At 41.1% G+C, this 16,681-nt stretch overlaps 1 long non-coding RNA gene across 1 annotated transcript in view; it reads left to right on the forward strand.

Moving 5' to 3' along the window:
- The first annotated feature begins 265 nt into the window (after positions 1 to 265).
- Positions 266 to 16,681, forward strand: part of LOC132006968 (uncharacterized) — a 20,192-nt gene continuing 3,776 nt past the window's right edge. The window contains exons 1-2 of the long non-coding RNA XR_009401279.1: positions 266 to 347; positions 10,871 to 10,986. This is a non-coding gene — a long non-coding RNA (uncharacterized LOC132006968). The remainder of the gene's footprint in view (positions 348 to 10,870; positions 10,987 to 16,681) is intronic.

Consider the following 16,681-nt stretch of genomic DNA (forward strand, 5'->3'; position numbering starts at 1 on the left):
CTTGAAAGGTGTCTTTTGTTAAGTTAATGAAGTGGCTTTGGGATGGGGGCTGGTTGCCAGGGGAACTAAGCACCTGCCCCGGGGGTTCAGCTAGAAAGCTGAGCTCTGCCGAGGGGGGAGGGGCTGCAGGGTGACTCGGTGGCCCAGGGCCAATGGCTAATGAATCACTCCTTGCTCTGTTATGAAGCTTCCCTAGAAACCAGGGAGGAGTGGTTTTCCAAGAGCTTGGGGGTTGGCAGACAGGAGGAGGTTTGGGGAGAGAAGGGCAGCGTTCTCCACACTTGGTCCTCTGTCTCTCATCGTCCCATGATCCTGACTTACATCCTGTTCTCATCAACCGTGATCTAGTGAGTAACATGCTTCCTGAGCTCTGGGAACTGCTCTAGCAGATTAATGGGATCCCAGGAAGAGGAGGCCAGGGGCCGTCCTGTGTCTACAGGTCCTGGTTTAGCAGCATAGGTCATAACTTGGATTTGAGATCTGTACCTACCTGAAGTGGGGTGGCGGGTAGTCTTGTAGGACTGAGCCCTGACCTCTGGCTGCAGACACTCTCTCTGTGTAGATGTCTCAGAATGGAGTGGAATCGTGGGTGGTGGTGAAACCCTCCTCCCCATCATGGAATTGGTGACCAGAATCTCTTCCTGCCTCTTTCAGGAAGCCCTGTGCTTCTTCCACATCCTTTCCCCCTAGAGCTAGAGCGTTCAAACGTTGTGTGTCTTTGTTTTCGAACTTGGTGGGTTTCTCCAAAGCTGAGTTTGGAGATGTTGGTGGAGAACTGGATTTTAAAGATAGAGTGTGTTCTTAATAATCATGAAGACGCCGCCATCAGAATCCCATTGATAAACGATGCGGACAAGCAGGTGGTTGTTGGGGTTGAAAGCATCCGTTGGTTCCGTTGTGACTCGTGGCGAAATTACATGTCATTCTGAGCCACAGTTTCAGAGTTAATACAGCTAAACAAGTGCCCCCAGATTGAAATAGAAAATGAATAAATGGTGATCCATGAAGAGTGGCTTGGCGCTCAGATTCAATCTTGGAGCACTTAAACAATTTACTCGAGATTCAGCAACTCATTATGGAAAAGAAAATGTTCAGACGCGCCAAGATGGGGAATAAGAAAATGTTAAGTTCCTGCTTTCGGTATTGAATCATCTCAGTGAGAAACCGTGATTGGTTTTGTTTTTATATATAGACTATGTTTGCTAAGCTATTGCCAGTATTGCCCCATTATGTCGATATATATATATATATTATATATATATATATATATATCACAAAATGATACATAAAAACGTATTACTAGGCTCACATATCGATATGCTAATATGTTTATGCGTGAGCCTATGTAGAACGGAATTTTGGAACGTTACTTTATTCTCTATTGTACAAGTGATTGCAAGTAAAGTGTAAGTAAATTTAGCAAGGGAAATAATGTGTGCATTATTAGATTATTAGATGATTCACAGATCCAGCAGCAAGTGCAACAGAGATTTGCAAGACTATAAATTAATTACTGTAAGACTCCAGCATTGGTGAAAACAACTGAGTTGGGCTGATGGGTACTATAAGCACACATCCACCTTAATGCCAGCTTTTGACCTGAGGAATGACCCAACACACTAGTCCTTTGGAAATACTCAGGGTCTACATGTTAAATCTCAAACAGGAGTTGTCCCCCATAAAGTTAAAAGCTGACTTGGGGGACATGCAGGCTATTCAACGAACACAAACTACACTAAGTAAGGAAATTGTAAAGTCCTTTCAAAGTGTCAGGGATTCATACGTTTCAAAGCAACTAGAGTATTGAGCTGGATCATGATTTTATTTTTGTTTTCATTTTTATTATTTTTATTAACATATAATGTATTATTTGCCTCATGGATACAGGTCCGTGAATTGTGAGGCTTACACACTTCACAGCACTCACTGTAGCAAGTACAGTGCTATGTCCCCCATGTCCATAACCCAACCACCCCATCCCTACCTAATTTTTGATGTTTTTTTGATGGTTTATCTCTGTCTCTTTCTCATTGGAGGACTTCTGTCTCTCCATATATGTATCTAGAGCCGATATAGATACAGATACATACTTAGGACAGAAACATAGAAATGAAAGAGAACCCAATTACAGCCTCTTACCAGAAATTCATGAAAATCTCATTTTTAGGACACATCAACTAACTGTTATGTTGGCTTGGTTTATTTTTATTATGGGTAGCTGTACTCTCCTCAACGACTTATTTTATATTTACCTGGTTCTGTTTTTATGCTTATCCGACTTATAAGGCAAGAGGGCTCTGCTGATGTAGTCACAGCTTCTGGCAAATCTCTAATATTTTCATCGTGCGTGTGTGTGTGTGTGTGTGTGTGTGTGAGTGATGTTAGCCACTGTACAGTATGTCATTACTTTTGATGTATATTTTCATCATTCTTAATAATTTTGCCTTCTGGTTGAATTACTTAAAGACACTTGAGAGGAGTAGTTGGCTAGAGTGAGAATTTTGGAGCTAAGCTGTCAAGGATTGGGTTAACTTTTCAACCTCTATAGCTCAGAGTGCAAAAATCTCTGAATTGATCAACTGTTGTTGGCATCTTGGACAAATCCCCATGGTAGCAGTTTTAATCCCCACCTTATTTAAATCTTAGGGAGCAGTAGTGACTATAAAACAAGATTCTAGCAAACAACTAAGCACTACAAAATCTAGGCTAGACCACCAAGTTATAATGACAGATGTTAGAAAGCATGTATTACTTTTTAGGTAAGAAATACTATATATAGCAATCAATTATTAGTATATAGCACTTAGAAAAATGTGGGAGTAGAGACAGAAGAGACAGACCATTACATTTTTTTTTAAATGATTTTACTTATTTGTCAGAAAGAGAGAGAGATGGTGCACAAATACGGGAATAAAGAGAGAGCAGCAGGTTCCCTTCTGAGCAAGGAGCCTGATGCAGGACTCCATCCCAGGACTCTGGGATCATGCTCTCAGCTGAAGGCAGACACTAAACCAACTGAACCACCCAGGTTTGACTAACGTGGGGGCTGTGGCCCTTTAAACTGAAATAATGAAATTCAGGATACGAACTTGAGCAATTTTTAAGTTCTCTAAAACGGATGAATCAACTGTGCACAAAAAGGGGGGTTTTGTAATGACCTGTTTACCCACCATCATGCATGTGTCCAATCCCACCATGCCAAGAGTGAACCCTAATGGAAATGACGGACCCTGGTGATGATGATGTAGGATGCAGGTTCATCAGTCATAATAAATGCACCCTCTGGTGGGAATGTTAACAGAAAAGACTGCAGGAGTGCAAGCAGGCATTGTTACAATCCTTGGGAAATCCCCCCAATTTTGCCGTAGACCTGAAGATGCTCTAAAAAAAAAAAAATCAAGTCTATTTTTTAAAAAAGAACAAAAAAGAAAACGAAGGTCACGTTCTTGCAGTTGACAAGTGGCAAAGAAAGCGGATTTTGATCTTGAATTATATACACAATTTTAACTGTTAATAATAGGTTGAAGCTTCATTATTATTCCAGAAGGCATGGACCCCCCCACCGTCAGCATCCCTACACAGCAGCACCTGAATATAAGTCCTTCTGTGACTACCAAAAACTCTTCTCAAAATACTTCTTAACCAACCTTGTAGACCCTCGTCTTGCTGGGTCTACAGGGTTGGGAAAGGTCTCCTTTGACAAGTAGTCACTTGGCATTTTGGACACATCCCCATGGTAGCAGTTTTCACCCCCCGCCCCCTTATTTAAATCTCAGGGAGCAGTTACTAGCAGAGTGGGTCAGTAGCAGAGCCTTTCCTCAAGGTACTCTGTTCTAGATTCTCTGTTCCCTTCTCCTAATAGCAGGTCTTGGTCAAAGACAGCATCTTCCCAGTTTTCCCATTCTTGGTCTTGTACACAGGGATTTCTTTGGTCTTGGTGATCCCCTCAGGTTACAGCAACCTGGGCTGTAGGATGGAAGGTCCCCTACTCCCTTTTGTCCCTGTCTCAGAGAAGTTGATGTTGGCTCCTCTACCGCCAGCAGACAGCAAAATGTAACCTTTCCTCAGCATGGACCCTTTTCATCTCTGCTCCTGATTAAAATATGTGTACTAGTGTACATGACGCCCGCAAGGTTTCTCCCCTGTTGATCGCATTAAATCGCACAGGAATTTTTTTTTTTTTTTTTTTTTTTTTCCCTAGTGGTGCGTTGACTTGGACCCTTGGATGGGCACTTGACTTTGTGGTTGGAGGGAAGGTTATAGGAATTGTTTACAAATATGGAATGCCGTGAGCCATTCCAAAGAGGGAAGATAATCTTCATAAGGATAACGACCTCCAGTTTTATTATATCTTACATCCAGAAGGATCATAGCGTGCCTAACAACTCCTCCACTACCAATGACTAGGACGGTCGTTTCACATCCAACTAGAATGTGTCAGCTGCTTAACAGAGCACAGCCCGATTCGTCCACAATTTAGACGGGGGACTGAACAAAAACCGTCTAAATGCACAAAGGATCAGGATATGCATGAGGCCATTTCACAAGCTGGAGCTGCTGCACGGACTGGGGAATGAGATCTTCCTACAAGAAGTTAGGAAACTCAGGTTGGGGGGAGGGAATGTTGTCCTTCAGAAAGGAGAGCTGAAAATCCCCAGAGAACATGAAAATATGAAGTCCCATTAAATGCAGTGGGTGGTTCTATTTCAGTCTGTCACTAGATTCCTAGGGGTAGTTGGTGCCAAGAGAAGGAAGACCTGCGCTTAATAAGGCAAAGACAGGGCCCGTCTGAATTTCGGTGTCACCCATCCCAGGGCCCTTTTATTTAAATATTATATATTAATTATAAATATATTTAAACATATATAACTGTATATGATATGTTACATATATTATTACACAATATAACTGTATATAATATATTGTATATAAATTGTAAATATATAAATTATATAATTATATAATAATATAATATAATAATATCAGTTCTTTGGAAATGGACTCCCATGATCTATCACTTTATTATTCCTGTACATAAATTTATATAGTCTTTCCTTATATAAAAATATATATATTAAATATATAATATAAGTAATTGTTACTTATATGTAGATATTATATATATAATTTATAAGTAGCATTTTATTTACAAACAAGTTTATATATAAGTATATACATATTTACATATATACATAAACTTATATATGATATATAACATAATATAATATTTAACATATGCTTATATAAATATATTTATATGAATATAACATACAAGTTAAATGTGTAAATATTTTATATATTTATATATTTTATTTATAAAGGTATATAAAATATATTTGTATATAAAATTTAATTTTTATTACATATATTTTGTATCTTACATATTTATATATTTTATATATAATAATATGTAAATACCGTATAGACAGATAGATGCAGAAACCTTTAGATTTGCCCTTTAGCATTCTTTGGTTCGGTATGTGAAATAAACACGGAAAAGTGTGTGATGAAGCATTTATGTTTCTGTGTATACAGGCAGAAATCTTGTATCGTATGCTAAAGAAAAGTCATTCAAACACAGCAATGAAAAGTGAAGTTTAAAAAAAAAAAGTAACGTGTTCCTGCCCTAACAAAATTTGCAGTTTAGCAGATGGTGTAGTTAAATGGTGTGTGGGTTACAAAAGTCTGCCTTTGTTGATGGAAGCATTACATTTAACCCTATTTAACTGTACAGACTCAGAAAATGTGTCACTGTCAAGTGGACACGAGTAATTCGGTTGGGTGGCAGCAGTGGACATCATTGATGCCTGTTGGTGAGTCTCTGAGCAAAGATCTACCTGGACCTACACTGAGGTCTGTTTCCCCATATGCAGGTATATAGACAAGCCCGCCGATGTAATATGGACAGTTCCCTCACGTAGTTCCTCTTAAGGATATCATGTTCCTTTATTACTTTCTTTTTTCTTTAAGATTTTTATTTATTTGGCAGAGCGAGACAGCAAGAGAGGCAGAAGGAGACACCCCACAGAGCAGGGAGCCCAGGACCCTGGAATCAAGACCTGAACTGAAAGCAGACAATGACTGAGCCCCCCGACAAAAGCCTCCTTTTAACTACTTGTTTAAAAGACTTTGTTTCTCCAGCAACATGGTTTGCTACATGGAGAATTAACTTTTACTTAGTAATTAATTCCTTTGTGGGAAGCGAATGGACCATGCATGGGTAGGTCCATATCTGAGCTCTCTGTGCAAGTACTACTGTATAGAGGGTCTCTTTCTCTCTTTCTTTCATTCTGTCTCTTTTTTTTTTTTTTTTTTTTTAAGTAGGGTTCCACACCCAGATTAGAGCCCAAACTGGACCTTGAACTCACAACCCCATGATCAAGACTTGAGCTGAGATCAAGTGTCAGATGCTCAACCAACTGAACCATCTAGGTGCCCGTAGATTTGTCTCATTCTAGAGAATGTGCGACTCTTGATTTCGGGGTCATGAGTTGAACCCCCCACGTCAGGTGTAGGGATAACTTAAAAACCATTTATCATGGGACACTTGAGTGGCTCATGGGTGGTTAAGCAACTACCCTCGACTCAGGTCATGATCCCGGAGTTCTGGGATTGATTCCTGCATCAGGCCTCCAGCTCCATGGGGAGTCTGCTTCTCCCTTTCCTTCTCCTTCTCTCTCATGCTCTCTCTCACTGACTGTCTCTCAAATAAATAAATAAATAAAATCTTTAAAAAAAAAAACAGTTATTGAGTTGCAGCTTACAGCATGTAAATATTTGCAAATATGTATAATATGTAAGTAAACACATAAGATATCTAATATAACAATACATAAAATGCATGGTATGAATACATATAGTATATGCACATAAAAAGTATATAAATATGTATGGAATACAATATATAAACCTATATAATAAATATATAGGATATAAATCTGAAAAGAGTATAATGTAATATATGAATACATAAAGGCATTATGTAAGTAAAGTTCCATAATGTATGTAATAAAGATAAATAGTTAATCTGCCAATATGTAATATAAATATAATCTAGGGGCACCTGGGTGGCTCAGTGGGTTAAGCATCTGCCTTCAGCTCAGGTCGTGATCTCAGGGTCCAGGGATCGAGTCCCGCATCGGGCTCTCTGCTCAGTGAGGAGCCTGCTTCCTCCTCTCTCTCTCTGCCTGCCTCTCTGCCTACTTGTGATCTCTCTGTCAAAAAAAAAAAAAAATCTAATATATAAATATAATACATGTAATATATGTAAGTGTATATCAAATATTACATAATATATAATAATATGATCTAAAACGATAAATATATATAATACATATGTATTATACATAGAATATACTATGGGGCATAATACAATGTAACATAAACTATGTGCATCGATACATGTCTAACACTTGTGTATGCCCTTGGCCCCCCTGGTCTGCTCACCTGCCATCAGATGTGTTAGGTGGGATCTAGGAGGCGTGACACAGACCTCACTGTGTGCCTCAGTAGGGCACAGAGATGGTCCAGACCTCGAAAATGCACAAGGGCCCTTCAGGTGCCCGGGATAACAGCCAGAGGATGAGGATGTCCTCTGCAGGACTGGTGGCTCATGTGGGGTTCCAACGACACAGCCCTGCTGCTGTGGCTGGTGTCCCTGAGCCTGTGTGACGGCACGCTCTAGGAAGCTCTAGGGTTTGCAGATCAGCATCAGGTAGACCTGTTGGCCATCTTCCTTTGAGGTTAACCCATTCGATTTCCCCTGAGAAATCAAGCAACCACATACCTCCAAAGAGGCTGTCTCCTGAGTTCTAAGTCCCTGGGGAGTGGGAAGTTTGATAGCTGGGGAGGTTGGAAGTTTGATGGCTGGGGAGGCTGGAAGGTAGAGCAACAGGTGCAGAAGCAGAGCTGGGCCGTGCATCACCGAACCCTTTCCTCTGTAGGTCATCTCACAAGTCCTGGTGCTAGTGGGCTATTGCCCCATCCAGGACACTGGTGGTGTTCCTGTGAACATCTGCAGAGCAGACCCAACACACTGTGCCCCAAACCCATGTCTCACCACCTCTGCAGGGAGCCCTGTCCTCCACCATACTCCCAAGCCCAAGTACTCCCAGATGACCTTCTTTAGGACATCATGTAGACGTCTCATAATTCTAGATACTGTAGTTGATGGAGAACTGGTAAACCATGATGGCTTTTTTTTTGTTGTTTTAACAATGCTTTGCCTTTCTCTCCCATTAATGCCTTGCTTTTCACTGCAACAGAAAAAATAATAATAATAATAAAAAGCAGATGAATAAGGACACTTCAGGGGGGATCGTGGTAGGAAAGTCAAACCACACACCAGAATAAGGAACTCAAGCAAATCTCTACCAAAGAACGTTTCAAGGTGGCTTTGTTCGTTTGGAGGCTGAGAAAACCCTAGGGGTCCTGGGAGACTTTCAGAAATCCTCATGTGAAAGATAGTGAAATGGTACAAAACTTGGCAGGATGGAGAATTCATATCTTCCTCCCTTTCCTGGAAGGAATCCGTTTTGAGGTGAGATAGGGCATTTTGATGTGGCTCTTGAGCTAAGTGGTTTTTTTTGCAGCTGATTTCTTTCAGTAACATTCTGGCTCAACACATTTGCAGATGGACCTTCTTCTGTGATGTGGGACAGTTCGGAAGACGTATGCCCCAGGGCCCTGCCATGTCCACATCTACCCAAACCCATCTCGGGGAGTCCCTTTCTGGTCTAATTTGGAATTCAGGGAACATGAGTTGTCAATCTGGCTTCCCAGAAATGTAGTAATGAAGAAATGAGTTGTTAAAACCTCCGGCTCAAAAGACAGAAGCGCTTGTCATCATGACGGTCTCCCCGAAGACACAGAATCTGTCCTGTATTGACCCAGGCCAATGAAAGTTAGTTTGCACATAAATTTTATAAAAATATGAGGATTTGAAGCCATCTGCGAGGTATTTCTCTGTTTGTTGGTTCAGGCTTTCCATCAATCCTTTTAATTTACAACGTGTCCCTCCAGACCATCAAAACACAGAATGTTTTTATTTGCAATTAGGCAGCCTATCAACTTGAAAAAAAAAATGTCACCATGTATAGGAATGTATGCATTTCTTTTTGGGACTTTAGTGGGAAAACCGAGTGGGCTCTTGTTTTCATCATGTGTCCCAACATCAAACATCTCAAAAGTAGCCGTCCACTAATTTCGTTTTCTTTAGGTAGAGAATTTTCACTGTTGAGGTTCCCTATTTCCATAAAACGTAGGGCCATGTTTTATGAACCCTTGCTAAGAGGGAAGTAAATGTTTAGAGAATAAAAACACCGTTTGGTAAAAAATAGGCCCCACATTCGCAGGAAGGATTCCCCACGTCATTTGCACATAAAAAAATACTGTACTGCATGAAGGTTGTGTTCCCTTTCCTCCCCGAGTAAATTCTGGTAGCCTAGAAATAACTAGGTAGTATTGCAGTTGGCAAGACCTTACCTCCAAGGAGAAGAAGATAAAAGGAGCGTGAGTTAGACGCATCTAGGAAGCGTCTTCCTTCTTCTGTCCTTGATTAATGGCTCTCCAGAATCTTCTCCCAATGACGGGGTGGGTATCCCTGATAAGATGATTCCGGGGAACATCCTGGGTAAGAATGCAAACCTGAGCTCTTAGGGAATCCCTTGGTGAGGTTCCTTGGATCGCCCTGAGTTCAGAACCATGAATAAACCCAGGGTCCCCGATTTCCAGATGGCCTGTCCTCTTCTGGGTCCACACCTGGGTGGAAACGAAGAGCTCCCGACTCCTGCAAAAACCCACAGATAACCTGAGGAATCAAGTCTCTCCTGATGGAAGAGAACAGCAAAACTTAGGAAGCATCACTTCCAGACATTTGGCACATGGTACTGTAAATCTCAATTCAAAGAACTTCATAATACTTCGTGATAAAGACGCATTCATATCGTGTAATTAAATATACTTTGCAGAATGTATTTGACTTGAATATTTGAGTCCGTGGAGAATTCAAAGTCTCTTGATTTTTTTTATCCAAATTAAAATACTTCCAAGGTCTTTCTTTTTTGGGGGGGGGAGGGGTTGTCACCTTTTTTAGTAAAAATGTTTGTGATTTATTTAAGCGGTGAGAATACTTCACCAGGCAGTGTCACAATATTTGTATGTGGTTGAAAGAGAAGACATTTAAGTGGGTTTTAATTCCCAATACTCTTTAGCAAGATCCCTATGGTTGCATTTAAAACATCAGCCCAGTATTGGTGCAAAGATAGAAAGCATAGATCACCACCAAGACACGCAAATCTCAGAAATTCCTCCTAGCAGAGAAGCGAAACAGAGTCTGGCTGTGTTGATTTGGTATTATTTTATTTTATTTTAATTTATTTATTGGACAGAGACAGACGCAGCAAGAGAGGAACATAGGCAGGGGGAGTGGGAGAGGGAGAAACAGGCTTCCTGCCAAGCAGGGAGCCCAATGCAGGGCTGGATCCCAGGGCCCTGGTATCATGTCCTGAGCTGAAGTCGGATGCCCAACGACTGAGCCCCTCCAGGTGCTCTTGGCTCTGTTGACAAGGACTTGCCTTGTCATCTGTTGATGAGAACTTGCCTTCATCTCACTTCCTCCAACACTGACAACTGTGCACTCACTTATCTAAGAAATCAACTTGGGAACAATGCTATTTATTACACACATAATGCAAATGCCATTTTTTTTTTTTAAATAGTTCTTAAGCCCAGTGTGGAGCTTTGTGGGGCTTGAACTCATGACCCTGAGATCAACACCTGAGCCAAGATCCAGACATCAGACATCAGATGTTCAACCAACTGATGATCAGTCCAAATACCATTTTGAAATGTATTCTTTATCCTGTTCCAGGATCCAATCTAGGATCCCGTGTTACATACGTGTCATGGCCGCTGACTGTACCACCCGTGTGGGGGAAGGTCTTACATGTTTCCCGATCTTTTGCGACCTATTTGTGAAGAATAGTGGTAAGTTCTTTTCTAGAGTATGTCTCCATGTGCTTCGGTGTGATGTCTTGTTGGAAGGACACAGTCATCAAAGGAACGCGTTTTCAGTATCAAAAGGTGGGAAAACGGGCAAGACAATAACAACATACAGAATTATCACCCACGCGGTCATATGGAAATCAATGGAGGTCATGCTGCTATAGGTTATAATTTAAGAAATAAATGGGTAGGCTCTACGTTCGAGAAGAATTTCTCTTAATAGCTATGGAAGGGATAGGGCTCCTATGGAGTCAGTATTAGTCAAATGACCACAGAAATGATTATAGCCAATAATCCCCCATAGATGGTGAAATTATTGGGCTCAAAGTTTAGGAAAAAGACAATATTTCCATGGTCTCAAAGTATCTCTCACAGATGCACAATAATTGCTGAGCAATAAATAATAACTTTAAAGAGACAACGCCCCGCAGACCATAATTTATCAAATAATTGGGGTTATCGACAAGAGCAGCACCACAGTAACCCTATAGCGACGATGTTCCCCTAAAAGCTCTTAGCATCCACTCCAATCTTGTTCACCTGCTCTGGGTGTGTAACTGATCCACAACACACACCTCTCCTTCCATCGAAACTTGGACCTTAATGTGATGCAATTCTCATGCTGCATGTATGACCCACAGAGAATCTCGCTTTTCTGCACCAAACCCATAGAAAAATAGAACGGCGTTCCTTTGTGATGGGTGGATTGATCTAACAGAGAAAGCAATGGAAATGCTGCTTGAGAGCAGAGTATAATTAGTGGTTAAGACCTTGAGGTACCATCCGTGATAGGAACCTGGATATCCAGTAAAGTGTTTCCAAAATGGCCCCATAGTATGCAATTTATGTCGAGCATACAAAGTATAGACTGTATGTGGCTATACAGGTTTGTTATTAAAATCTGACACGTGCATGGGAAGAATCCCAATGTTTGGGTGCTTCTGGTTGACCTCGGATCACGGATATGGTGCTGTGGGATTGAGAAGGGTTATGAAGTTGATATGGGATTGTCATTCCAATGTTCTGCATGCTTTGTAGGATTCAAAAACCATCAACGGCGGTTCTCATCAACGTTGTTCACGTGGTTATGATGCTGATTGGTTGTAAAGTAGTGATACAGGTAGTTTCTGTATTTATATGTATACTTGAATTACCCCGCCATGAACTGGAGATTCTTTAAAAGGGCAAGGGGGGAGGTGGAGAACGAACGTGTGTGTACAGGTAACAGCCCAGGGTGTCCATATGCAAGGGGGGAAGTATCCCTACTTTGGTGTCGTGAGACTCCCAGCATGAGTTTTATCCCTGGATTATTGGGGATATTATTACCATTGTCAGAGGCTGGCACTGTTCTCCAATATGGCCTGAGGCTCCCAGAGTATATGTCAGCACACAGCAGCCCTAGGTCCATTACGGGGTAGACTCATGATGGAAACACAGATGCCTGTACCCTCCCAACGGTCTGGTCTTGCTTTTCCAGAGCCTAAAAGCCTACGATTTTGGAAATCTGTTGAGACCCCCACTGTCCACCATTGAGTCACAATGGCATGGTTCCCTTTGCATCTCCCAGCTTGGGATCACTATGTAATAGGTGTAGAAACAGTCCCAAGTTCAAACCTCGACGACGATGTCAGTGACCTGACCCCCAGTCCATAGACTTGGCGACAACACGCACCTCTCCGATGCTACTTTGTAGCCTCCGTCTCCTTTCCCTTCACTATGAAATAGGCACTCCTTTGTCCGACTGTGTCTGAACACGTAAAAATCCCCTGTGCTATCTGTTAATGCCTGTTTGATTTGCACACCCGTCCGTATGCCCCGTTGTTGCTGTGGCTTTGCTTTTCTGGAAGATTGACTATTCCCTGTTTGTAGATGATCTAGCAATGGCAGGAAATACTCATCAATGTCTCCCTCTCTTCTTCCTGGAGCCTTTCCTCACCTGCATTTCTATGTAGACGGACAACCACGTGTCTCATTTTTCCTTGAAGTACCTTGTGTGTCTCTGTGTGTTTGAAATGTTCTGTCATATAAAAGGGGAAAAAAACAAAAAACTAAAAAACAAATTTTAGGTTGCTTGCTAGATTTCTCTCTTGATCCCCACTCAAGACAAGCAGCCTTCTTCTCCTCAGCATCCAATCTAGGAAGTGATCATTTCATGCTCCGTTTCCTGTGGGCTAGACGGACCCATGCGTAGGGGTCCACAATGCCGTAGAAGGAACTCCCATTGTCTGTGGTCTTGCTAGCTGTGTGTCCTTCCTTCCAAGTTGCATAAGTTTCTACCCACGGCTTCTGGACCTCAAGCCATTGAAATCAGCTGGATAGAATGGTGTCCCATCCATGTGTAGGCTTCCATTTAAACTTGGCTTCCATTGGCTCTGTCATCAAATAGTTATTGAGTTTCTACCATCTTCCATTTGTTAGACATACAGACAAGATTGTGGAACGGTGGAACAGCACTGGAGCTAGACTCCTCCACCCACCGGGGTAGAAAACCTTCCATTCACTCCTCGCCCGGGACAGAACGGTACCCAGAAGGGATCAGATCGGAGTGGAAACCAAACCTAGCAGTTCTGTGATGTAGTCCTGCCATGTACGTCATAGATGGTGGAAAGCTGGGTCGAAGCCAGTGGCTTGGAGTTAAGGTCTTGTGGGTTTTATGTTACGTTGAATTGATCTATGGAAGTGGGTCAACACTAGTGCTAGTGCACGTGGTTGCAATGACGGCAGGCACAACATGGCACCCCCAGGTTCATTTGCCCAAAGGTTTGCCTGCAAAGAAGAGCTCCCACCAGCATCTACGACTTAGCCCTGCCTCTAAGGCAGCCTGGCCTTAGAGGAAGGCACAGAACAGACGCGCATAGGCCAAATGCGAGTGTGATAAATTTCCATGTGTGGTAAAATAAAGCATTTAAAGCATAAAATAAAGCATGATAAATACGCATAATGGGTTAAAAGGAAGCACATTCAGGTGGCCCTGTGCCCTCAAGATCTTGGATTCCAGTGGAGGGGGAACCTCACATCATGTGTATGACCTTCCTGCTACATTTATCAGCTTGTTGGGACATTTTTTAAAAAAGTATTTAATCCAGGAAATATTTGTATTTTATCGTGTACTTGATTTACGTTCTTTTTTTTTTTTTTATTTGTTTATTTGACAAACAGAAATCACAAGCAGCAGAGAGGCAGGCAGAGGGAGAGGGGGAGGCAAGCTCTGTGCCGAGCAGAGAGCCCGAGGTGGGGCTCGATCCCAGGACCCCAGAATCATGACCTGAGCTGAAGGCAGAGGCTTAACCTACTGAGCCATCCAGGTGTCCCTTTTGGTAGATTTTAAAAAATTATTTGAATATTTCCAAGAGCTTTGTCTATCTCTTGTCTCACACAAGGGATCATTATCTTAACTTTGAACAACACAGCATTTTTAATTTTTATTTATTATTTTTTTTATTATTTTTTTCAAGATTTTACATATTTGAGAGAGAGTGAGAGAGAGTGTGAGAGCAGGATAAGGGACAGAGGGAGAAGCAGACTCCCTGCTGAACAGGGAGCCTGATCCAAAACTCAATCCCGGGACCCCGAGATCATGACCTGAGCTGAAGGCAGAGGATCCCAGGTGTCCAACCTGACATTTTTTTTTTTTTTAATACTTTTTGTTTTGGGATTTTAAGTTCTCTCCATGGATCCATGCTGGGGCTTGACTTACCACCCTGAGATCAAGAGTTTCCAGCTAGACACTCCAACCTGGCCTTAAAAAAAAAAGAAAGAAAGAAAGAAAGAAAAAAAGAAAAAAAGAAAAAAATTCTCCTAATTGTGAACATATCCATAATAATTTTAGTAAGGTATGTGATTTTGACATCTATAAGGGGTGCCTGGCCAGCTCTGTTGTTGGAGTGTGAACTCTTGATCTTGGGGTTGTAAGTTCAAGTCTCACACTGGATGCAGGGATTACTTAAAAAATAGACAAACCATAAGTGACTCTTAATCTCACAAAACAAACTGAGGGTGGCTGGGGGGAGGGGGTTTGGGAGAAGGGGGTGGGATTATGGACATTGGGGAGGGTATGTGCTCTGGTGAGTGCTGTGAAGTGTGTAAACCTGGTGATTCACAGACCTGTACCCCTGGGGATAAAAATATATGTTTATAAAAAATAAAAAAATTAAAAAAAATAGAATCTTAAGAAAAGAAACAAAAACTATAAATAATATATCCTATTATGCATACAGTTCTCCAAGATAATCATTTATTTTTCACAAATATTCATGGGACTTCATGTATATATTTTTTAAAGACCCATTCAGTGCCATATTATGGGAATAGATCACACAACATAACTTCTGTTGATGGGCATTTTGGATCTTCTGGGTTTTCTGTAAGTGTTTGGAGATTTTTTTTTTCTTTTTTTTCCATGTATTTCATATATATATATATATATATATTTAAAGATTTTATTTATTTATTGGACAGACAGAGACCACAAGTAGGCAGAGAGGCAGGCAGAGAGAGAGGAGGAAGCAGGCTCCCTGCTGACCAGAGAGCCCGATGTGGGCCTCGATCCCAGGACCCTGAGATCATGACGTGAGTCGAAGGCAGAGGCTTAACCTACTGAGCTAACCAGGTGTCCCCATAGATGATACATTTGATAAATTATAGATAGATAGATATGATAGATGGTAGATAGATGAATAGATAGATATGACAAATGATCGATATACATGGTAGATTATAGATATGACAGATGATAGATAGGACAGATGGTAGATGGATAGATATGACAGATAACTGATAGATAGGATAGATTATACATAGATATGATAGATTATCCATAGATGGTAGATATGATAGATGATAGATATGACATCCATATAATAGATGGTAGATATGACAGATGGTAGATAGGTATGATTGATGGTAGATGGATGGATAGGTAGATATCACAGGTAATAGATACGACAGATTATAGATAGGACAGATGGTAGACAGTGTATAGGTGATAGATATGGCAGATGGTAGGTGGATGGATAGCTATGACAAATGATAGATATTTATGATAGGTTATAGATATATAGGACAGATGGTAGATGGATAGACAGATAGGACAGAGAGTAGGTAGGTGGTTAGAAAGGGCAGATTGTAGATGGATAGACAGATAGGACAGGTAGTGGATAGATAGATAGGACAGATGGTAGATAGATGGATAGATATGACAGATAATTGATGGATAGATTATACATAGATAGGATAGATTATACATAGGTGGTAGATAGATGATAGATATGACATCCATATAATAGATGGTAGATATGACAGATGGTAGATAGGTATGATTGATGGTAGATGGATGGATAGGTAGATATTACAGGTAATAGATACGACAGATTATAGATAGGACAGATGGTAGACAGTGTATAGGTGATAGATAGATATGGCAGATAGTAGGTGGATGGATAGTTATGACAAATGATAGATATTTATGGTAGGTTATAGATAGATAGGACAGATGGTAGATGCATAGACAGATAGGACAGAGAGTAGGTAGGTGGTTAGAAAGGGCAGATTGTAGATGGATAGACAAATAAGACAGATGGTAGATGGATAAGACAGATGGCAGGTAGATAAGACAGATTGTAGATGGATAGATAGATAGGACAGGTAGTGGATAGATAGATAGGACAGATGGTAGATA

The sequence above is a fragment of the Mustela nigripes genome, chromosome X (assembly GCF_022355385.1).
Source record: "Mustela nigripes isolate SB6536 chromosome X, MUSNIG.SB6536, whole genome shotgun sequence".
Classification (NCBI taxonomy): domain Eukaryota; kingdom Metazoa; phylum Chordata; class Mammalia; order Carnivora; family Mustelidae; genus Mustela; species Mustela nigripes.